The sequence below is a fragment of the Panthera pardus genome, unplaced genomic scaffold (assembly GCF_024362965.1).
Source record: "Panthera pardus isolate Hobbes unplaced genomic scaffold, ASM2436296v1 HiC_scaffold_1, whole genome shotgun sequence".
Classification (NCBI taxonomy): domain Eukaryota; kingdom Metazoa; phylum Chordata; class Mammalia; order Carnivora; family Felidae; genus Panthera; species Panthera pardus.
In genome coordinates, this window is record NW_026526654.1 from 37,530,818 (window position 1) to 37,556,654 (window position 25,837).

Consider the following 25,837-nt stretch of genomic DNA (forward strand, 5'->3'; position numbering starts at 1 on the left):
GATAATTTCAGAAAGTCTCTTGAAGCACTCAAACTGCAAAGGGGAAAAAGAGAAATGTGTGCACTTTATTGTTCTCTTGATTCTTGGACTTGAAACCTCTCTTCTAATCTCCAGGTAAAAATACTATGCATGTCTGTGTATGCACATTATTTAAAACTTTATATAAATTCCTCTCCCTGCTTCATCCCATTTGATTTATATGGGTAGGCTCTAATATTCCATTTCCCTTTTCATTAAATAGTGACTTCAGAAACTAAAAGAATTTGTAGCAGGAAAGAGCTAATTTTAACGACGCTAAATGAAATTGATATTTAAGTTGAAACATGGCCTTCTTCACCTCTCAATCCCCCATAATTCCTCTTATGCTTTAATTATGGTTTGTCAGGCCTATAATTTGGCTATAATTTGCTTCTCTGAAAAAAGTTTAAGAAATGAATCATTTGTTTTTAATCCTTATTAGTGAGATTTTTTTTTCCCTCTCAATTTTCTCACCTTCTAATTTTCAATACAAATGATGAATCATGAAGTCACTGGGATTTTCCTAAGCACATTTGGCAACCTCTTCAAATTTCTTGCCTATAAAAAAGCCTAATTTGGGATTTTTATTACAGGAAGACATCATTTATTGCTTGAATAAAATATGTGTTAGTGAAACAGATTAAGTGAAGAACTTCTATATGATGTAAATTGAAAAAAGTTTATATTGTTATATTGTTACATTATTCTTTTTTCCTCTAATATCCTTTTATCTTATGTTGATAATTACTGCCATATGTTCATTTTAAAGCTGTCTAAATTTAAATAATGAAAAAAGTAAAATAGACTTTTATAATTAGTATCAAAATTACATGTTATATGATCACCAGATAATCCAGAATATTGCAGGTGCTTTGTATTAATTTGAAACATTTTGAGTGTTGATTTAATCTTAGTAGGTATTCATTGTTAAATGACCAACCCATTCCAGTTTTCCTGGGATCATCCTGTTTTTCAAACTGAAAGTCCCCTGTCCTGGGAAACTATCAGTGCGTGGCAGCTTGAATGGTTGGTCCCTCTGGAAAACGTAAGTTCACCTTGCATACCTTCTGCTTTGCTTTAGAACAGTGGTTAGCAAATGACAGCCCCTGGGCCAAATCCGCCTATAGCCTGTTTTTGTAAATAAAGTTCTATTGGAATACAGTACTACCCATGCACTTGTGTATCGGCTTTCCCACTACAAGGATTAGTTGTAACAGATCATATGACCTGCAAACCTAAAAAACTTACTACTGCTTTCTTTACAGGAAAAAAAAAATTCTGTATTTTTACATTCCATATTTTAATTTAATTTAATAATTCCATAATTTAATTTATACATTTTATGCAATTAAAAGAGCATCATTTTAGGAGATTACTTTTGAAAATGTGTAATTAAACTTAATCCAATAGATTATTACAATTTGGGAATAAAATAAAATAGATTCACATTTTGTGACCGCCTACTATATGCTAGCCACTGTGCTAAGTTTTAGAAATACATGTAAAAATAGACACTCTGTTCCCTTGGGGAACTCATTCTATAGTCAGGAAAATAAGTAGGTAATGTTGGCAAAATATAAACAAAATGTAAAAATCTCCAAATGTATTCAGGTGAAATATTTTAGATCAAGTAGGGTAATGTTTTAAGATTGTGACCTACCTATTCATTACCTCAGTAGAAAGGAGGGAAGAGCGGGAATCTTGAATCTTTCTTACTTTTTTTTTTTTAAGTTTATTTATTTTGAGAGAGTGCATGTGCATGCCCAAATGGGGAAGGGGCAGAGAGAGAGAGGGAGAGAGAGAATCCAGTAAGGAGCCCGAGCTCCTGCAGCAAAGACCCACACAGGACTTGAACTCACGAACAGCTGATCCGATCCAAAATCAAGAGACAGAAGTTTAATGGACCGAGCCACCCAAGTGCCCCAACTCTTTCTTCGTTTTTTGATTGGAGATTGAGACTTCCATTTGCCATATAACACTATACCATCGGATAAAGGTCTTCTTCAACATTCCCATGTGCTTTTATGTTAGTGCTAGCTTGATGAAATGGAATAAGCAGTACCACTCAGGATAAAGTTTAGATTTAAACCCTACTTGAAAATGATGACACTTGGGAATCAGAGTGACTAAGATCTTATTTATAGGACTTTCTTAATGAAAACATAGAAGAAAAAAGGAGAGAGAGAGAGAGAGAGACAGAGACAGAGACAGAGACAGAGACAGAGACAAGGAAAATAAGTTGATCCAGATCAGAGAAATGATGAATGAAAACAATCTTTAATAACAGAGACCTATTAAAATCTTACTATATAGTATTCTTGGAATCTGGGATTCAGCTACATCTGATTCTACCCTTGTATATTTTAGTAATGTGAACCTTCAAATCCCATTTTCCACTTATGTCAGTTTCAGCTGATGTTTATATAATTTGCAATAGGTAAATTTCAAACAATAAATAGTACTTCTCAAAAATTGCCCCTGAAGTAGCAGAGGAAAATAAAAATAAATAGGTGGCCGCTTGAAAGTATAGCCTAGAGAAGCCCAAAGTATGTGCAAAAATTCTTTCAAATCTCCCATTTTTTTCCTTAAACTTAATGGGAAGTTTGTAATATTCTCCATAATACCTGTGTGTTTTTCTTTTAAATAAATAATTAAAAAAAAAAAAAAACAATGTATGCCACAGAAAGAAAATAAGAATTCCCACATGTGCTGTACTGGTCTAAGTGTTCTACATGCCTCTTCACATAAAATTTAACAAAACCATTTGCAATTGGTAATAATGCCATTTTACATATGAGGAACCTTAGGTTTAGTGAGTAATTTACTCTAGGTCACAGAGCTATAGATTAAAAAGCCAGTATTTAAATCCAAATTAAGTTTAAATGCCAAATCTTAATTATCGTTATGAGTCTATCGTATCATGGGCCAGAAAGGACGCAGCTGTGGGTGGCATCAGAATCAAGACGTGCTAATAGATGAGTCAAGTTCATCTCCAGGATATAGAACGCAGGGTTAGGAATAAGAATAACAACAAAAACAACCTCTTCCATGTGAGTCTCTAATACTCAGCAGGCACTGTGAACTAAAAGGAATGAAAGGAAAACTGAAAACGCTCGGAAGGAACTACCGAGCCAACCAAATAGTACGACCTTGTGCGGAAATTAGCTCCAGGTATATATAGTTCATCCCCACAAGTTGTCTCCATATTCCAGTAAGCATTGTAGTACCACTGAACTGATTTGGTATGTTGAGCTACAGAAAACAATGTGGTAGAATGGGTAACGCAAGAGAACTATAGAAAGTTGAATGTAAAATAAAGGGGTACCATCTTGGGAGACCAAATCACCCTTCTCCCTCCCCTCCCCAGCATAGGTGCTTGCAATGGGAAGTTAGTGTTGGACATCCTGACCAGGAGAACTTCGGCTTCATTTCATAGATATATCAACTTTGATTATTAGTCTTCTGTCCTGGAACCTGTGACTCACTGGCTGAGCATAAGTAATAGCAATTATCAGGTATGTTTTTAACATAGAAATATGTTTTTAAAATTTCCTTGCCTGAAAATAAATGTATTACATAAGGATGGTGCACAGTCTTAGAAAGGTTCATCCAAGAAAACTTAATATATTATGTACATACCCACATAGACTTTATTGTCCATTTTTTTAAGAGTAAAATATTTGTGTATCTACATGGCAAAAGAGACAGGAAAAACTAGTGTTTCCAGTTAATAATCCAGAATTGATGAAGACTAGAAAACTCAAATTCTACAGTGGATTTGTTTCTATTTTGTGAAAGGGGAAGGGATAAGTAGAATTTTGTTTTGTTCATTCATGTTACAACAACAAACATTTGGGTGATACTCTACATTTATACAAGTTATCCCATTTAATTCTCAGAACAACCCTTAAGGTAGAGGATATGATAATCCTTGAGAAAAAAGAAAATCAAGACCTAGGCAATTTAAATGACCTACAGGAGGTCATATTGATGGTAAATGTTAAAGTGCTAATTAAAGCTTAGGTGCCTGGACTGAATTCCTTCTTTTTCCATCCTGTCATCACTTCACTGCACTTGATAGAATGTAAAGTCTACATGGGCAGAATTTCTAAATAAAGGAAAAAAAACAACAACAAAAGCCCAAGATGTTGCCATGAACTGGGAATGCAGATACTTGTTTGAGGTCTTGATTTCAACTTTTTTGGATAAATACCCGGGAATGGGATTTCTGGATCATATGGTGGTTCTATTGTTAAATTTATAGTGGCTCTATAGTGGCTGCACCATTTTATATTCCCACAGCCAGTGTTTAAGCGTTTCAATTTCTTTGCATCCTCACCAACACTTGTTATTACCTTTTTAAAATATTTATTATTGAGAGACAGAGACACACAGATCATGAGCAGGGGAGGGGCAGAGAGAGGGAGAGACACAGAATCTGAAGCAGGCTCCAGGCTCTGAGCGTTTAGCACAGCGACCGACGCAGGGCTCGAACTCACAAACTGCGAGATCATGATGTGAGCCGAAGTTGGACGCTTAACTGACTGAGCCACCCAGGCACACCCCCCCGCTTTTTTTTTTTTTTTAAAGACCAATCCAACAGGTATGAGGTGATACCTCATTGTGGTTTTGATTTGCATTTCTGTAATAATTAGTGGTGTTGGACATCTTTATGTATACCTGCAATTTGTACGTCTTCCTTGGAGAAATGTCTACTCAAGTCTTTTGCACATCTTTGCTTTTTTGCTATTGAGTTGTAGGAGTTCCTTGTATATTTTGGGTATTAACTCCTTATCAGATATATGATATTTGCACTGCCATGTCCAATGCAGCATTATTTATAACAGCTAAAAAGAGGAAACAACCTAAATACCCATCAATTGATGAATGGATAAAGAAAATGTATGTATGTGTGTGAGATATATATGTATCTCGCTCATGTATATATATCTCACACACAAGTATTATCCAGCCATAAAAAGGGAAATCCTGTCATATGCTACAACATGGATGAAAGTAGCACACATTATGCTAAGTGAAATAAACCAGTCACAGAAGGACAAATACTACATGATTCCATTTATATGAGGTATCTAAAGTTGTCATCCTTGGGGTGCCTGGGTGGCTCAGTCAGTTAAGTGTCCAACTTCGGCTTAGGTCATGATCCCACAGTTTGTGAGTTCGAGCCCCACGTCGGGCTCTGTGCTGATGGCTCAGAGCTTGGAGCCTGCTTCAGATTCTGTATCTCTTTCTCTCTCTGCCCCTCCCCCACTTGTGCTCTGTCTCTCAAAAATAAATAAATGTAAAAATAAATAAATAAATAAAGTTGTCAGCCTCATTGAAGCACAGAGTAGAATGGTGGTTGCCAGAGTTGCTATTCAATAAGCATAAAGTTTCAGTCATGCAGGATGAAAAAGATCTAGAGATCTGCCATATAACATTGGGCCTATGGTTAACAATACTGTGCTGTCCATTTAAAAATCTGTTAGGAGGGTAGATCTCATGTTATGTGTTTCTTACCACAATAAACAAAACAAACAAAATAAAGGAAGGGATGGGAGCTCTAACATAAAATCTATTCAACACAATCGTAGATTATTTCTGAATACAAATCCACTGAGGATGACAATTCAGACTATCATTCAGGTCCAGTCTTTGTTCCACTTATAGGCAGTTGGGGTAATTATGTGGAGAGGCCATGTGGTGACAGCTGGGCCTAAAAGTGACCAGAAGTGGGTTCCATGACATCAAAGCACACCCCCCTCCCATTTGCCATCCCAGTGGGACAGACTTAGCTGACTCTTTTCATGTTCATCTCTGTCTGCCCTCAGAGTGTAGTTGCCTTAAATTCACCTCCTCTTCTGCGAGTGAGGGTAAATCTGAGTTAGGAGGTAAATTTTTTCTCCTTTCCCTCCCCTCCCCTCCCCTCCCCTCCCTTCCCCTCCCCTTCCCTTCCCTTCCCTTCCCTTCGATTGACAGTTGCGGAGATCTCTGGTTTATGAGCGTAAACTCTGTTACATTTTTGGCTACAAATGACTGGCTCTCTTAGGAAATACAGATGGACAGAACTTGGAGTCTGGAGAAGTGTGGAAAATCTGATGAAGAAGGTGTGGACCTGGCCAATGGAAAGCGTTTTGGTGGGTCTAATGATTTTGGGAAAATCTCTGCAAGGCTGGAACATTTTGCCACACATAAGTGGTTATTTCCTTAGCCTCTTCTACATTCACTGAGAGTTCTGTGTAGCCCGTCAGAGAGCAAGAGAACTGAAAAATAGTCCCAATACGGGTTTGTCAGGAAAGATATTTCAATTTAGGTTTTTCAAATGTATTGCGTGTAACAAAGCCTGTATTTCTTTTTCATTTCCAATGAAATCTGCCTCATTCTGGTTCACTTAACTCTTGGAAACATAGTTTAATATGTTCAGAAAGCCCTTTGAGGGAGCACTGTAAAGGCTTTCACCACCACACCCCCCCTCTGTAGAAGCAGGAAATCTAGTTCTGCCAAATGCAAATGAGCTCAGACTCCAAAAGGCAAAGTTTCAAAATGCAGAATGCTACAGTATTTAAGACAGCATGCTCTCCACAAATGATATTTCGGGGTCTAAGAAACTATAGAAAATCACTGCAACATATTTAAAATTTGCAATTTCAGAAATACTAATATGTATGGAACATCTTAGATGTATGTTAGTGAATGAGAATACTTTCCCTTCCTTTTTTGGTGTGGCTTCAGAACTTCTCAGGAGTTCTACAGGACCCCCTTTTGCTATAGTTGTCCATGTTCTGTTATGGAACAGAAAGGTCCCTCTCGGATTCACGTGTCATACTTGGTCTAAAATAATGCAAATTGCCTGCAAGATGGCATTGACTTTGCTCAAAGAAAATAGAAGCTGGTTTATTAAAAGCTACTGCTACCCCTCCAAGGGTTAACGGAGCCAGTTCCAAAGAAGTTGGGCAACCACTGAAATAGGATAATAAATGTGACACTCTCAGACTATCAGTAGCAAATATTTGAGCTTATCAAATGACGGAGGAAGTAGTTTAGTTACAAATAAACCAATCTCTCATAAAACAAGTTTTCACACAGGGTCATTTCATTGAGCTGGAGACAGCTAGAGGCCAGTCGTAGGGAGAACTCCCACTCTGTGTGCACTGGGTAACAGCCCCTCGTGATTAATGGACAGCCAGGGGGAGGCTGCGTCCCACTGCATATCAGCAGCCCAGCCATAAACAGCATCTCAGGATTATTGCGAGGAAGTGACTCATCCTCTGGGAACATAGCTGGATTTGTGCTCTCTGTCCCTCACCACCCGCCTTCTTTCTCTCGCTCGCTCTCCCTTTTTTTCCCTGTATAGCAGAGACCGTCGTGTCCTAGAAACTATAGTAGATGTCACTGCTTGGCACTTGCTGTGCAAAGAGAGGACAAGTATGTGGGTGTGAGGAGGGGGGGAGCAGAACGCTACTCTTAAAGCCACAGGGACTGTGCTGGCTAGGGCTCTGTTGACACTGTTTTTCTACAGCCTTTGAGATTAGTTTGTTGAAGGCATCTAATTTGGATTCCAGAAAAAGCACAAACACTGTGTGAGGGTAGACAAAAAAAAAAATTAGAAGTTCTTGTTTCAAAGTAAAATTCTCATTGAGATTAAGAAGAAATAAAAAAATATCCCGGCATGGTTCGATTAATTTAGCAAGTAAAAAAAAAGATAGAAAGCTGCCAAATCCTTGGGATGTGAATGTCATCTCTACTGAAAGAGAATTATGCATATGATATTTCTATATTATGATATCATAGAAAGTTTGTTTTATTCCCCCAAAGATTGTAAAAATAAAACATATAGATTCTATGAAATACAGAAATAGAAATATAAAACCGAACAAAGTCAACCATGATACCACCATGGGAAGGCAACCATTATGAACACTTCAGTATATTTTCTTCCAGTCTTCTTCCAACATTAAAAATAGACTTTTGAGACCTTAACCATATGTAGAATTTTGGTTTGCAATTTTCAGCCAACATTTATCATGTTATTCAATCTTTCTTTATACATAAGTTTAAAGCTGCAAAATACTTATTTTGCAGTTTTAATTAACAGGGCAATTTTGGAATAGATACATGTTCATGCAAAAAGCAGTAGATGACTGCTCTATTTTTGACATGTATTTATTTGTTAAAAATTATACTTAATCTGTTTCTAATAAAAACCGAAGGGAAAAATCTATGCTATTATTGTTATGGTTAACTCATTAACTTTTATATTTAAAATAAATATTCTGGCAACCGAATTTTCCACAGAACTAGAAAAGAATTAGTCCTGATCCCCTAGCCTTATAATGTACTTAACTACTAACGCTCTTTCCAAGTCCACAAGCCCTCATTGATTAACTACCTTTAGATGTCAAGATGAATTTAAAAGTGAAGGCATGATATTTACATTTGCCCGCATCTGTCCCCCCTCCCCCAACCCCGACTCGCTACAGTACCTGCGTTTGGATGCATTTTGTTTATGTGGGACATCTGGAACTACTTTTGATGACCATTATCTTTTCTAAGTTCCTGGACAAATGTCCTCCTAATCAGCCCCGGAGCCATTATACATTCTGAACAGTAACTCCACTGTGTCTCACCAACAATGCCTCTGCCTTTCTCTGATTTAACCCAGAATAAAAGTTATGTTGTGAGTGTTTGCGTAGAAATATGGCACCGAATTCACTTAAAATGTTAAATGTGCCTTCGTAAGGTAGGTATTCCCAGAACAATGCTCACTAAGGGTTAAGACACTGTGCAGCCGATTCCATGGGGGTGGGAGCCCGAAGAGGCTCCTGCCTGCTTTCAAAGCATGGGATGCAGCTTGTTTCCAAATAGAGTTCTTCTAAACTGACCTTAGGTTTGATACCTATGAGGCTTATATTAAAGGATAAAAAACAGCTGCCTTCTATTTTTTTTTTATTTTTAAAAATGTTTACTTATTTATTTTTAGCCAGACAGAGAAAGCTGAGTGGGGGGGGGGGGGGAGCAGAGAGAGAAAGGGAGAGAGAGAGAGAGAGAGAGAGAGAGAGAGAGAGAGAGAGAGAGAATCTTAAGCAGGCTCTGCGCTGACAGCTGTGGGGCTCAAACCCATGAATGGTGAGATCATGACCTGAGCCGAAATCAAGAGGAAGACACTCAACCAACCGAGCCACGCAGGCGCCCCTGAAAATAGCTGCCTTTTAGAATAAAATCCAGGCTTGCCAAGATTTTTTTCTTGCCCCAGAGTAGATATAATCTAGAAGGTTTTTGTAGTTTTGAAAGCTGTTTCTCTTTGCAGAAAGCAAACTAAATGTTAATAGGTTTCCATACATTTAGTCAGAACTTATTGAGAAAGCAAATCCCAAATGTTGAGGCATATTGTATTTGCAAAGCACTAAGTTTTAGCTTCATGTCTCAAAGATTTTCTTTTAAGTTAATGGCAGCTTATAAGGAGGTCTTCAAGATAAACCAACAATTTAGACTGTGGATTTGAAGAAATAGTAATACTTCTCTGCCCTTTTCCCCCCAAATCATTTGTGGTTAGTAAAACCACTTATGCTGAGTAACCACTGTATGAAGATGGAAGTAAATGAACATTTACTGAGCATATACTATGTGCCAAGCCTTATTTATACTTAAATATTTAATTTAAATATTCCAATAATTCTTTTGGGTAGGTATTGCTATCCTGATTTCATCAATTAACAAACCAAATGCACAATTAGTGAAGTCGGGAGGGTCAGTCATGTCAAATTTGATCAATCGCATAGGAGATTTACTCACTTTTTAACAGATAAAGTTGCTTTTTGTAGCATATCATGCAATATTGAAATATAAAATTAGAAAGTGAAATTCAATCAGAGGGTGAATTCTCAAAGACATTCTAAAGGTACATTTATCTGAAGATACAATATTTTTTTTTCCTGAAACTTCAAAATTGGAATTTCTCATAGTTCCTAGGAACTACAAAACTGTCTATCATAGAATGAGCAAAGAAAGCCAAGGAATAAGTGAGAATATAATGTTAACACCATAATCCAAGGTTCCTATCAACCCACAATCTGAGGTCAGCATCGCTTTTTTTTTTTTTTTTTTTTTTAATATCCTAATGAATGAACACTTACTTTCCAGTGTCCCTAATTATTGTTCTATTCTTTCTGGTTCATCTGACCCAATTCTATTTCTGCATGTTCAAAACCCACTTCCATTATTAGAGCCGAAGACTTGAAGGGCCTTGGAAGGGAGGTAAAAGAAATAAAACTTGGGGCAAGAATGCAGTGTGGGTCACAACAGCAGCCACTATTTATTGAAGGCTTACTCTGTGGTCAAATTTGTGCCAGGTGCCTTGCCTGTGATTCTCACAGCAATGCTCGTGGCAAGTGTCCAATTCTTCTTATTTCCAGCTTGAGGTTCAGAAAGGTTAAAAAACGTGCCAAAGATAATAGCTAGGAAGTGCCAGAATTGTTATTTACACTCAGATCTGACTTCAAATTTTTTTCTTATAATTGATCATATTATTCTCTTACAGTTACAGTGATGTTCTAGTACTCTCATTTATCACAGTTTAGAGATAGGAATTAGGCAAATAAAAAATGAAAAGGACCCAAACTCATCATATCTAAATGTTTATTGAAGGGCTGGGTTATCGGAGGAGTAGGTATGTGCCTTATTCTCTAGATCTTGAGAATGAGCTGAGACAATCATTACTCTCTTTTGGATATATAAGAGCTAAGTCAGAGGTATAGACTAGCGCTTTCTCAAATCCCTTTGTTCACTTCAAGTCTATGCTCTGCATTGACTACCTCTTCTAGCTCAATCTTCCATAAAGTATAACTAGCACGGTTATTGGATGGAATAAAAGTACGTGATGACAGCTAATACAGAATCCCATTTCTTCACACAACCCCATTTCTCCTAAGGTTCCTGATGAGAGTTGCCTTAAAACTAGCAGAGGATATAATGGGAAGAGCTGGCCATTGGGAAATGACTTATTCTCACTGGTTTGCTTCTATTGACTCTTTTCAATCTCAGTATATCCTGAGATGATATGAAAGCCTTGATAGGGCATCCTAAATGAATAACCACACTCTTTGGGATTGCCAAGAGTCAGTAACATTTCTACATTGTTTCATATCACATTTGCATATGTTATACCTTGCACTTGAGATAAATCATCCTTCAAATAAAAGAGCTATTATTGAATACTCTGATGCTTTCCAGACTGATATTGAACAGTAATGCTTGTCCACAGCTCTTGAGTTTAACCAACTCAACTTTAGTATATATGCATGCCTTTATTATAGGAATAATATTTTTGCAAATATTAATCCATTTAAGTCCTTTCCCTTAAGTAAAATTTCTTTGGCACAGTTTCAGGCAGGAACCTAGTCTAGCACTTCAGAAGGGGATGGAACAGGGATATGACACTGTAACAAAGCAATGCGCTTGAGAGACAGGTTTGGTGGAAAGCAACGCTAGGAATTGCTAAATCTCGAGCAGACCCTGCTGTACCTAATCCTGCTCTAGCAGTCCTTCCTGCACATCTGCACACACTAATCTTAACATTTCAACAACAGGGCCAGCAAGAACTCCATCGTGGGGTCCTCCAGATTTGTGGGGAAAATATCCACGTTTACTGTTAAGGCTTAGCCTAGAGGAGGGAGACATGTGGAAGGAGGGAAGCAGTGCAAAAGGGAAAAGCCATCCTCTTCATTCCAGGGGATTATGGGAAGAGAAGAAGAAACATTTTCCATTGGAAATACATTTTGGTTTTAAGTAGCATCCTATCCTCACTGTTGGAAATGAATTATTTGAGATTGCAGTTCATAGGCAAGAGCTGCACTGGTTCCCTCCACTTTATGTAGTATATAGAGAGCATGCAAGGAAAGGACAAACACACGTGGAAAGTTAGCATGGTGTGCTCACCAGCACTTGTAGATGGCATTGCTTTTAAAGTCAGAGAGTTTAGTTTCTCCCTGGGAGTCCTTCAGATGGTTATTAGCAGGTACTGGTGGACGTTAGGGACATCTTGAGGTTCACTCTAACCCCTGTCCATCCAGAGAAAACCAGTAAGAGTATTAGAACGAGTAAATTTCTGAAACTATTTTATTTATCCAGCTGATCGCCAAAATGATTCCATCTGGACCCTCCAATGCATTCCTGAAACTGCAGGCATAGCGGTGGTGCCCCACAGGCTGGAACCAATGGTTCTCAATGCAGGCTATGCATTACAACAGTCTGGTGAGCTTTGCCAGCCACATGAGTCCAGACCCAAACTGAGACCAATAAACCAGCATCTCCAGGGGGTGGGGCCCTCACATCAATATGTCTTAAAATCTCCGCTGGTGATTATAATTATGAAGCCAGGGCTGAGAATGACTTAGTTGGGTCCAAATTACTATTCTCCAACAGCGGCAAGCAATTTTCCTTCACTGACCTCATACCTGAGTCAGCTTAATTATATTTCTTATCTCTCAAGAAGATAATTATTTTAAGCACAGAAAGATATTTCTTTTATAGAAGGATATAGTGTCCATTTATTTCACGTTAAAGGAGATCAATAATGAAAAAAAGCACAAATTGAGGCAAAATAAGTACTGCTCTGAATTTATACACATGCTCTGACATTTGTAAGGTAGGACTCAAACAGGGCTTCTCAACCTTGCCACTACTGACATGTTGGAACAGATAATTCTTTTTTAGCAGGGAGGCTGTCCTGTACACTGTAAGATGCTTAGTATCATTTCTGACTTTCACTCACTAGATGCCAGCAGCAGCCCCCTCCCAGCTGTGACAAACAAAAATGTCTCCAGACAATAGAACAACATCACAGGGACCCAGGCATTTGCTTATAAAGGGGGGGGGGGGGGGTAAGAAAAGGTGAAAGTAGGCAAACGCTAATCCTGGGGGTTAATCCATTACAGTCAAAACCGCTGTCAAGATAAGTACAATTTCCAGTCTAGCCATCCTTGACAGCTACTTCCTCTTGAGAGCCTTTTCTCTTTCATTGTGACAGTCACTGGTTTTAAGGAATGCAACTGTCTGTAACTCAAGAAAGTGAGGTGTCAAACTGGGGGCTGTTTAGAACTCCAGGTATGGTCTGGAAAGAAGACTTTAAGATGTGGTGGAATTAACAACAGCTTTGGGTTTTCATAATTTCCCTTTCTCTTTCCCTTAACTTGCTCTTTTTGGATGACAAGCATGTGCAAAATTAAAACCAATCTGGATCTAGTCAATTCTGTGACACTATGAAACATATTTCATTAGTGACTTAGCCCATTTAGGAAATTAAGATGGTTAATCTCAATTTATGGGAAATGCATCAGCAAGAAGATAGGAATCTTATGGTAAAAAATTTAAATGGATATGTTGTATATGAAGGCAAATAATTCCTTTCTAGTACAAATAATTTCTACCTTGGGATATTAAAATTCCAAGGAGAAAATACAATGGGGTAGTCTCTTATAAAATATTCTGTAGAGTAGCTACAATGTAATATCACAAGGAAACATAGATGGTTAGGGGAGACTTTAAGAGGTCAACTGGTACAAAATACAGTTCAAGTAAGATCTAAATAAACTCACAGTTGTATGATCCATGATTCACATTGTTAGTTTCAAAATTGTTCTCTACTTTTGGAGACATAAGGGAAGGCCTCCTCCTCTAAACTGACTAAAAAAAACTCAAGTAAGCTTTGTATCTATGTGAAAAAAAGAAGCCATTAGTGTATATTTTGGTTTTGCATATCCCAAAGCTTTAGAGATAAACAAAGAACTAACAAGAAATTGCTCTTTTCCAGTAGCCTGAAGACATCTGCAGGCTTTTTCTAATGGGAAAGCCCAAAAGAGAACTATCCTCTTCTGATGCCAAATTTAAATGTACTTCCTGGGTTCTGAGCCTACCTTGATTTTCTTCCTTCTGCAAATCATGTCAGGACACTTCCATTTTCTATGTATGCTCACCTCTTTCCAGCTCTATAAAGAAGATGGACATCTACCCAGACTCTTGATAAACCATGAGGCCCATGAGTTGGTTTTACTTGGCATTTTCACAGTGTTAGACAAAGAATGGTCTCAGATGTTTTTAGAGAAGTGGGTGAGAGATCCCTCTTTTTTTGTCCTGACATATAAGGACGCTTAGTTTAAATGCATGTATCCTGCCAATATATTTTTATTTTTTTAAACTTCTAAATTCAATATGCTGATATTTGTACATGTTTGAAGGTTACCATTTTTCATGGTCAGACATTTCTTAGTTTACAGATTTATTACTTGTTTCTATTAAAAAGCATTGTGTAAGTGTCCTTTGTCACATTACTCTACATCCTCAACATAAAGCCATAAAATTACTGAGTATAATAAAATGATGTCTAAACAAAGAAATCCATCCTAACATAATCTTATCATGTCTCTAAAATTAAATTCTACATATTTAATCTTAGAAGGATACTTGGATCTGGATTTTCTGCCATTTACTTTTCTCTTTTTTAGTAAAACACTTCAAATGTGACATGAGTTGAAAAATGAGTACATCTTAAAGCACTCTGGGTTTCCCATATATAAAGTTTGCCAAACTCCCAGTTAAAAGCAGTGAGTCTCATATGGGAGTAAGGAACTCCAAATACCAAACATTCAAAGCTAATTTGATTAATCAGATAAACCTTAGGAAGACTCTGGACATTCCAGGAATATTGTCTGGAAACAATCTCAATTTGCCAAATTCCCAAGCACTAAAACGTTCAGGCAGACTCCTTCCTGGATTTCCGCTGACTTGTGTTTTCATTCCCAGTGACATGTTTCTTACATCTATCCTCACATCGCAAATGCAGCCTCCTTTCCGGCATTCACACCATTGTGTCTCTGAGTTGATGTTCGTTGCACAAGGGAAAAGATTTTACAGTAATGAGATCTAGAAGACCAAGAAGCTGCTCTGAGGCAGACAGGCAAGGGGACCACCATGCCACTCGCTTGCCGTACTGCACGCACTGCCTCATTATGCGATTCAGTTAGGCCCTGGTCAGGCCTAAGTCCCTGCAGATGGCCCATGTTCAGTATTGCTTACAAATAGAATTTATTATTGTTAAATCTGTGAATGTAAAGGGATGGCTGAAAAAGCTGAGTGAGTGTCTTCTCTCCCTCCTCACGTTCCTCCCTTCCCCCCTTCCCTCCCTTCTTAAAGGGAGAGGCACTGTAGATGGTGGGTAGGAACTTGGACTTTGGAGCCAGGCTACCTGACTTGAAACTTCTTCTACCACTTACCAGCTGTTTAGTCTTGGGCAAGTTATTTAACTTCTCTGTGACTGAGTTTGTTCATCTGTAAAACCTATCTCTCAGAAGGTTGTTGTAAGGATTAAATGAGTTAATATATGTAAAACTCTTATAGCACTATCTAGCATCTAGAAAGGTGTGTGTGTGTGGGGGGGGGAGGGTCCTGTTGTAGGGGTCTCTGACATGTGGGATAGTCTGTGTACATGGTCAACAAACACCACTTTATATGACCCAAGTTCAAAGACACATAGAAGTTAATGAGCACTTCTGATGCCCAATCTCAATTTCCCAAAAGAGAAAATATGCTTGGCCCTAACTTTTGCTGGGGATTCTCCATAAAACTGAGCCTCTGTAACCGTGAGGTTGAGGTCTTCTACTACATATGAAGTTTTAGGGATCCACTCCATTTGTGGATAACTCTTAGCAAAGGGGGAGACATGATTGAGCAGACCCCTCGAAAAGTGCCTGCTACATTATTGTATTAGTGTGCGAGGGCTGCCATAATAAAATACCACAGCCTATGTGGGTTAAACAACAGGAACCTATTTTCTCACAGTTCTGGAGGCTGGAAGTCTAAGATCAAGGCACTGGCAGGTTTGGTTTCTCCTGAGGCTTTTCTCTGGCTTGCAGATGACTGCCTTCCGGCTGTGTCCTCACATGGCCTTTTTTTTTTTTTTTTCTCTTTTTCCTGTGCCTGAGCATTCCCGGGGTTTCTTCCTCTTATGAGGACACCAGTCCTATTGGATTAGGGCTCCACCCTTATGACCTCTTTTTAACCTAAATTACTTCCTAAAGGCCTATCTCTCAATAGAGTTACATATGGATTTGGGTTTCACCTTATGAATTGGGGGCAGAGGGAGACTATTCAGTCCTTAACACTTATCTTAGAAAGATAACTTTTTTGAGGTGCCTGTCTTGGACACTAGTGAAGAACAGATATTTTTGGCCTTTACTTAAGTTTTAACCTTTAATCCTTACATGACTATTATACGAGGAGGTAATGGGGCAGTGGATAAAAATTCTTCTCTTCAGGCAACGTAGTAAAGGTGTCTTAATAGCATGGGAGATTTCCAATAACTATATTAGAAAGTTGTTGGGGCACCTGGGTGGCTCAGTCGGTTAAGCATCTGACTTCAGCTCAGGTCATGGTCTCAGGGCCCATGGGTTCAAGCCCCGCGTCAGGCTCTGTGCTGTCAGTTGCGGAGCCTGGAGCCTGCTTCAGATTCTGTGTCTCCCTCTCTCTCTCTCTCTCCGCCCTTCCCCGGCTTGTTCTCTGTCTCTCTCTCTCTCAAGAATAAATAAAGATTAAAATAATAATAATAATAATAAAAGAAAGTTGTTGCCAAAGCCATAATTGTTCAGTATAGGGTACTGAATGAAAATTGTTTAAGCATGTACTTGATTAATTTAGTGATTAAAATTATACATGTATATATCCCATACTTATCTTTTAATATAGGTAATTTGCAGAGATTTAAAAATGATTCTGTGCTTTGGTTCTTGACACCATAAGTGCTTTCGTCCAAGCTGCAGAGTAGACTCCATAACAAGAATGAATTCCACGACGGTAGATCCTTCTCCCAAGCTTTTCTTTTCTTTTTTAAGTTTATTTATTTATTTTGAGAGAGAGAGAAAGAGAGGGGCAGAGAGAGAGGGAGAGGGAGAATCCCAAGTAGGCTCTGCTGTGCCAGCGCAGAGCTCAACACAGGGCTCCATCTCACTCAGTGGAGTGAAACACGGTCTCTCAATCATGAGACCATGACCTCAACCGAGATCAAAGTCTGATACTTAACCAACTGAACCACCCAGCCCACCAGCACCCCCACCCCTGTCCAGCTTTCTCATGTAGCTGCTCAAAACTTTTCTAAAAATTTTTCATTTATCTGAAGATAAAATCCTGCATGTCATTATTATGTTGGAAATGTTATCTACTCTCCAGGTTATTATATTAAAATTAGGAGGCTGTTTCTTTTCCCCAATAAAATAAAATCTCATCTAAGCAACAAATAAGAAAAGACAAATGTTAATCATTTAAGTATAAAGTTATGCAAAAGGAGACCAAATGAGTAAATTCTAAATTCCTATAAAAGTTATTTCTTTTTTGGAAATACTTTTCTCTTTAAACCATAATTGATACTGTCTCCTTGGAAACAATCCTGAGACTAGCTGGGTTACTGGAAACCATGCAGTTTAAACTTAAATTATGGTAATGTGTTGCCTCTTCCCATTAATGCCACTTGTGCTCGTAAAGACAACTTGAGTATCTTTCTATCATGCTGTAGGCTACATCTGATGGAAAGATGCTCTAAGTCAGAAATGTGAGCTGAGAAGAATGTGTGCACATTTCTCACTGTAAAGTCATCCACTGACATTTTGATTTCACTCATTGGTTTCTCGGGCTAGGTTAATGTAGCTCTGTGCCCACGAGACAAAGTCAGCTTCCTGAGCATGTGAGAGCGTGTGGGAAATTCAGTAAGTTCACACGTGAGGCTTGACGGGAGAGAGCCAGCTTTCCTTCCACATGACATTCCAACGCTACTGTTGGCCGCTACTTAAAACAGTGCTTATAGAATTTATTTGAATTTAAAAACTCCCTCTCTTTAATTATAGTATGGAAGGCACTGTCCTAGGAATCTTGGGGATTAGAAAGTAAAATACAGTTGGCCTTCAAGAGAGTCACAGGTCAGTAAGAGAAATCCAAATTGACCTCACTACTTTGTGTAATGTAATATATTATATTGGAGATGCTGCAGCCATCTGGAAGCACAAGATGAGACAAACTTGTAGATGAGAGAGAGAGATGTAGACATAGCCAACCCACTGCTTGGTGTCCACTCCTAGGTGTCTGTGGCTCTGTCCCAGCACAGAATCCTCAGCAACAGGGAGTAAAGCTGGTGGCTTTCCATCAAAGCTCATGAGTGATTTTGTGATGCTCGAGTGGGAGGAAGGGAGAAACACATTTGACCCTCTCTCGGGAAGTCGGTATTAACTTTGCTATTAATAAAAAGCTTTATTTTATCTTTAGTTTTTTGTCTACCTAGAGGCCAATATTCTTGGAGGCAAAGAGATCTGGCACCCTGGTCGTGTTTTGGGGTGGGAGCTTAAACCTGTAAAATGTGACAATACTCCAGTCAACAGCAGAATGGTTAGCAAAGAAATCACCGATGTTAAAGTAATTAAATGCGAGCTCCTCTATTTCTCAAATAAAGCACTACTTATGGCAAACAAGCTTAATTATCAGCCTATGTTTACTTTATGACATTGGATTTTGCATATATTATAATTGAATATGCACAGCCGAACTGTTTTTTTTTTGTTTTTTTGTTTTTTTTTTTTTTTTGGCACAGCCTCTAGAAACCTGGTGTTTAAATGCTCCTTTTTCTACTAACAAAGCATAGGCTGGAAGTTATTGTTTCCTGTGGGCCATGTTTTATTTAATGTTGGAATTTAGATATAGTCTTCATTGACTAATACTAATTTAATTTTTTCACAAGCGCCTCTGACTTAGCAAAGTCACTAGTCACCCTGATTTGATTTGGAAATTTGGGAAATGAGGGTGATAGCTTTGCAAAGTCATGGTAGGAGAAGAGCAGCTGGTTGGGCCTGGCTCAGTACTTGGTGATCATTCACTATTTCTTGACATATGCTAAAGAGTTTGAAACTGCAGTGGCATGGGTGATGACAAATACGATGTCATAAATATTTGGTGGCAGGACGATCTGAGACATATTTATTCAGAAACTAAATGAAGATAGATCCAAAGCGGCAACTTCTTTTAAGTTACCATGTCTGCCCCAGCAACACTAACCAGAAGGCATGTGAAGAAACTCCAAGACCCTCTCTTTCTGAACTGTCTTCTCAGTCTGTTTACCAAATGAGATTTGGCTCCTCTTATCATTCTGACTACTGACCTGGAGGTCTTCCACTCCTTGATTCTTCCACTCCTTACTTACTTTGTCATCCAGTCTTAAGGCCTGTTTCTCCATCATCTTGATTCCTGTGGCAATAATTCTGCTTCTTTGCTCCTACTCAGTACTGCTTTAGGAAACATTCCAATGTGCCACAATACAGAGAAATTAACAAACATGCTTTCAATACTTTTCAGTCATATGAATGTGAGAGCTAAGCAGCTTCTTAGTATACCAGGTTCTGAGCTTTTGTTTCTGATACAATTTAGAATAGTAAATTTGAAAACATAAATAGAGCTTACCCATTAATAGCCAAATACCATTAATAACCAGATATGTTGAGGATGCCTAGGTGGCTCAGTCATTTAAATGTCTGACTCTTGAATTTGGCTCTGGTCATGACCTCATAGTTCATGAGTTTGAGCCCTGCATCGGGCTCTGCACTGACAGTGCAGTGGAATCTCTCTCTTGGGATTGGGTTCTTGGGATTCTGTCTCTCTCTCCCCTTCTCTCTGTTCCTCCCCCACTTGTAGTCTCTCTCTCTCTCTCAAAATAAATAAATAAACTTAAAAACAAATAACGAGATATGTTGAGCACACTGTGTCTGTAAAGTTGAGATCAATATCAAATATTGATTTTTTAAAGATAGTTTCTATTAGGGTTTTAGATACATAAAAATCAGATTCAAAATGCAGGCAAACCCATTTTAAAAAATAAAAAAAAATACATGCCATCTTGTAGTCACTTTCTGGTTTTGCCTGTAGTTAAAACATAGAAAGGAGTTGCCAATAAGTTGGGATGATGATAATGATTTAGTATCACGTAGAAATATAAAATCTCATGCTAGTTGTGCACATTTGATATGCCGACTTTCACTTAAACATTTTAATTGTGTCAAAGGATTTTCTAAATTCCCTGAAAAATCAGCAATATGTCTATGAATATTAAACATTTATGACCATGTATTGCTTTTGTTTCCCAAAACACTCCCCTTATTCCTTTCTTATAATACTTACCAATTTACTCTTTGTGTTATAGCTATTTGTATATTAATTTCCCCAACAGCCTGTAAACTCTGTGAAGTCATGATATACACCTCATCCACCTTTGAATGCCCATCTAACATCTGTCCCAGAAGTCAGTAAGTGTTTATGGAATGGATGAGTAAATAAGAATGACAGACAATGTTATTTTTACATTACCATTCCAGATTTAAATTGACAAATTCATATTGGCATGTAACAGATTTTAGAAGCAAAGTTCTATGCACACAGGGGTCAAGAAGAAGCATGCACATTCCTGAATGAGTGAAGGATAGCCGATGACTTCAAAGCCACCAGCAGACCATTTACTTTATCTGGGATCAAGGACTCTGCAGGGATAAAAGGCAAAGGAAGTCCTACCCCTTGAAAACAAATGTTTCCTTAAAATAGAGGTTTGCTATCTAAAGCTCCTTTAATTCCTTAGGTTCAGCCCTATGAAATCATTCTCCTTGAAGTTTAATCATCCCAAATCCCATAATAATAATTTGGGGAAAGATAAATTGCCATAGAAAACATAGAATATGGTAGAATTTTAAGTCTAGCATTAGGGAGATTTGACCTGGTTATAAAACTCCTCCATGGAAGCACTATGGTTAGAATCGGTGTGAATTCACTCACATCTACTCTTGTTTAAAGGTACAACAGGACACAGAGAGAGACCTTCACACAAAACAATAGACAACCATAATTCCTAAGGTAGCTAAATTAAAGCAGGTGTTTTCATACATATAACGTTTGATGTTGTAATTGTTTTCTGCTTGTTTTTATGTTTGTGTTAAGAAAATAAAGAGACATTGGTGGAAAATAGACAAACACATATTTTGCTTAAGAAAAGAGATTCATAAACCAGAGAAGAGTAGAAAAACTTAATGCTTGATCAATGAAATTCTTCCAGACTCTCATTACACTGACCTTGTATCTCTTTTTTTGCCTCAGATTTGGCAGCTGTAGCAGGGATTGTGGATTTTATGGAAAGTCGGGGGTTTTTTTCCTTTTAAATGTCCATGTATCTACAAATGTGAAACTTTAGAATTTCAAAATATGATAAAAATTTTTGTCACTTTATAGGTTTTGATTTAATTTATCTTAGAAGCTTCACCAATCTTTTGATAGTAGCTGACAGATCCAATCCTGTTCCCATATGCTTTCTGCTATTTAAAAAGAAACAGTACACAATTGCCTCAGAGAAGCACCATGTGTTTCCAAAGTGTGAATCTGAAAACCATCCATCTGGTCATGCTGGCATCTTTCTAAATTGTATGTGATTGAAAGAAATGTATTCAACATTTTGCAACTCTTTGGCCAAATGAGGAAGATAACAAGGTAAGGGAGATCCTTTTTCATTTCCATTTATTGAAAATCAAGTCTGTTCCTTCAGCCTGGGGTACCTTGCCCACCTGAATGGCCGCAGTCATCCATCAAGACTCAAGTCGCATGCTGTTTCCTTAGTGAATTCTCTGTAACCCTAGCTCTGCATTGTTTGCACAACTCTGTTCATACTGGTATAAAAATCCTTATTTTCTTTGATTAAAACGATTTCTTTAAATATTGCCTCTCCTGTAATCCATGAGCTCCTACAATGGAAGGCAGATGGTCTCCAATGCAACTCAATACAACAAAATATTATTACAATATTCCAGACACTAGTCTAGGGCCTGCAGAGATAGTCTTGAATAAACAGAGATCATTTTTTCCCCAAGAAGATTACAATCTTACTGGGAAGGAAAAAAAAAAGGGAGGCGACTAATTATACTTAAAATTGATGCTCAGTGGACAGATAACTACATCTGAAACCTCATGCAGACAAAAATAAATTTGGAAGTTCAAAATCTCTTTATTGTTGTTGCTATTATTAATACTTTCGTGTGACATAAATATTCAGATTAATTTTCTAGATCTGTGGAATTGCTGGAGGGATCAATACTACTTCACATTTCTTGTGAAGGTAATGAACAGTCGCTGAATTATGAGCTAAGCCTAGTACCACATTTTATATGTATATTAATTTATGGTGCATTTATAAGCCCTCTATGCTGAAGTTACTTTATTTTTTTCAAACTGAAACTAATCCTAAAAGTAAGACTTTTTTTTTTCAGATTTTTAAGAGGGAGATAAATGATATTGAATCATTATGGTTTCAAGTATAAAATATAAAGATGTGTCCATGTATTAATTAAATAGAAATAATAACTTAATGGTAAATTAAGAAAACAGGACATCTTGGCAGAAAACATTAAGGGCGAGGTGACTTCCTATTTTTTGACCACGTTGAAATGCATAACTAGATCAATTGTTAGGAAGAACAATTCAGTAAAAAAAAAAAAAAAAAAAGTCAGTCCATCATCAGATTTTGGTTAAATTGATTGTCATAGTTCAGTTCACTAATGAAATAATCTGTCTCTGCCCTAAATGGAGACAACCTTGATGATGGTTCCTACTAGAGACCAAACTCCTCAAGGGCAGCCATCATCTCTACTTCTTTTGAACTTCATCACAGTCTCTGGACTAGAACATTACACCAAGTGAAACTTGGTCAAGGTTAAATAAATCAACTTTGACCCTCTTCTCATACTATTAAAATGCAATTAATTTAATTAATACACATTCTTTTACCCATATAGACATCTGCTGCTATCCAAACTCTATAACAGGGCTCTTTTTCTATGCAAACTCTGCAACTATACTGAAGTACTAACACTTCAAACTAGAAAATTATTGAAGAATATGGATTTCAGGCACTCTCTGGAAAGCTAGTGTCTGCACACTGTTGGTAGGAAGAAACTGCCTACTCTTCAGGAGAGAGGCAGAAAAGGGGGTGTTGATACAAGATTAATATGGGGGAAGCTTACAAGATGTGCTGGAAGGGAGAGAAAAGAGATTCGAATAACAGCTAGGAAGCACTGATACTGAAAAAGTTAAGTTTTGATTTCTTGTGAAAGGAAACACTTTTTCAATTTTTGAAAAGCTGCATGTTAGAAATAAATTTGAAATCCAAATTATTGCCCAACAATATTGAGTATATTTGCTACTCTATTTCTATTTCTATTTCAGAGAAAGCTCTGCTGAAAATTGTGTGATCTTCAGGTTAGTGTAATGAAGAAGAAAAAACCCTTGAAAACCTCTCACTTTGTTAGGACTGGGCTGAGGGCAGATGACTCACAGTATGGATTCAAGTTAAATCATTTAACCTTTTTTTCTTATTCAACCCATCTGGGAAGCTGAATACAAGCGCTTCACTATGGAACAGATGGTGCTCCAAAGCTAAATTTTCCCAGATTAAAAAAGAAGAAAAATGTGTTATAAGCACTAAGGGAACCAAACATGGAAAAAGACCAGGGATTAAAAGCAAAAGAGCTATAAATTGGATCAAGCCTTTTCCTCTGTAAAAAATAATGTAATACTTAAAAAATCAGTCCTGTGAGATGATTTGGGGACAAAGTTAGTAAAATGTTTCCTAAGCACCATATGTGTAAAGGTGGTCATGATTAATGGTACGTATGAAAAGTAAAAGCTCTTTGTTGGCACAGAATTGTGTGTTCATTTACCCATCTGTCTCAGAAAACTAATATGATTGCTTTTGAGTACTTCTGGGTTATCTATTTGATATCTGTAAAGTTAAACACTAATAAAAACATTTCTTGAGAAAATTTATGGAATCCATCTGATTGTAGCTCTGATGAAATTTAACACTACTTGACAAATGAAAAAAATTCCAACGTGTTATAGAATGTTGTCTAATCTATTTTCGAAATATATATATATATATTTTTTTTTTTTTTGCTTATATATGTATATGTATATATATTGCTTCAAAGAAAGGCAAACCATTGGCCTTGGCTAACCTTGGGTAATTATAATCTTATTGTATATAAAAGTGTTTTCAAATGTACTTATACACCAATATTTACATCTATCATATTTTATAGAAGAAGAAAGGTCCTGTTGTAGCCACACTACAGCTATATTGATGAATAAAGTAGAACATAATGGAAAGTATCTATACCTTCTTATTTCCCGACTGGCTGTGATAAACTTGGGGGTCGTTAGCTTACTATTTAAAAGACATAGTTCGCAGATGAGGATGAGGATGAAACCTGAGAAATTCACATTGTAGACTTCCAGATGCCACAGTATAAAAACCCAGATTGAACTTCAAGTCTGGGACTGTCTCCAAAAGGAGGTTCCATTGTGGTTGAGGCAAATGGTGCCTTCCTAACCGAATACAATCTTTCTTTGATTAATTCTCCAAATCCTGTTTATAAAGCAAAAGACAAACACGTACATATTTTTTCTTCAAAGAATCACTTTTTATTGAATTTGGGTCATACTCCTATTACTGAGAAATACAGATGAGGCATGGTTAAATGGCTCAGAAGCAGTGAAAATTGAAAGGCAAACACTTCTGGTTTTAAGAAAAGAGAGTTCCATATGTCTCCTACTCTAATTTCCTATTAGGAAAAGATAAAAGCACTGACTATCACTATGGCTTTTAATATCCACAATAATCAATGTCCAGATAAAGATAAATTCTCCAATTTAACATAGCCCTTGTTCAGGGCAGCAAATGCATTCTTGGGAATGTTTGCATAAATAAATCTAATATAAGGCCATTCAACCTCTTGAGAATTCCAAACCAATCTGTGGATCCCTCCATTATTCTTTTTTGATGATATATATTCAATTATATTTATAAAATATGTATTATAAAAATATATTTTCAAATACATTTGCATATTAGTCATTATATATATTCATATATACATATGTGCATTCAAACCACATTTGCATAATTCTTCTCTCCTAATAGCAAAAATATTTTTCCAAAGAAGATGTACAGATGGCCAACAGGCACATGAAAAGATGCTCAACATCGCTAGTTATCAGAAAAATGCAAATCAAAACAACGAGGTATCACCTCACATCTGTCAGATTGGCTAGAATCAAAAAAAAAAAAATGAGTGTTGGTGAGGATGTGAAGAAAAGGAGACCCTTGTATACTGCTAGTGGGGATGTAAATTGGTGCAGCCACTATGGAAAACAGTATGGAGTTTCCTCAAAAAATTAAAAATAAAAGTACTGTAGGTTCCAGCAATTCCATTTCTGGGTATTTGTTGGAAGAAAATTGAAAAATCAATTTGAAAAGATACAGGTACCCCAATGTTCACTGCAGCATTATCTAAAACAGCCGAGACATGGCAGCAATCTAAGTGTCTATCAATGGATGAATGAGTAAAGAATGGGTACACACACACACACACACACACACACACAAACTCATATCTATGTAATGAAATATTACTCAGCCATAAAAAAGAATGAAATCTTTCCATTTGAGATACCATGGATGGACCTAGAGGGTATTATTCTAAGTGAAATAAGACAGAGAAGACAAATACTGTATAATTTCACTTATATGTGGAATCTAAAAAACCAAGCAAATGAATAAATGAAACAAAAATAGAAATAGACTCATAGATACAGAAAACAAACTGTCAGTTACTACAGTAGGGAGGGATTGAAGGATAGGTGAAAGAGAAGGAGATTAAGAGGTATAAACTTCCAGTTATAAAACAAATAAGTCATGTGTATGTAA

The 25,837-nt window shown here is 37.3% G+C and overlaps 1 long non-coding RNA gene across 1 annotated transcript; it reads left to right on the top strand.

Annotated features, from left to right (window-relative positions):
- Window positions 1-21,418: 21,418 nt before the first annotated feature.
- Window positions 21,419-23,706, top strand: LOC109264010 (uncharacterized). The gene is made up of 2 exons (XR_002078528.1): window positions 21,419-21,567; window positions 23,296-23,706. It is a non-coding gene; the product is annotated as an uncharacterized LOC109264010 (long non-coding RNA).
- The last annotated feature ends 2,131 nt before the right edge of the window (window positions 23,707-25,837 follow it).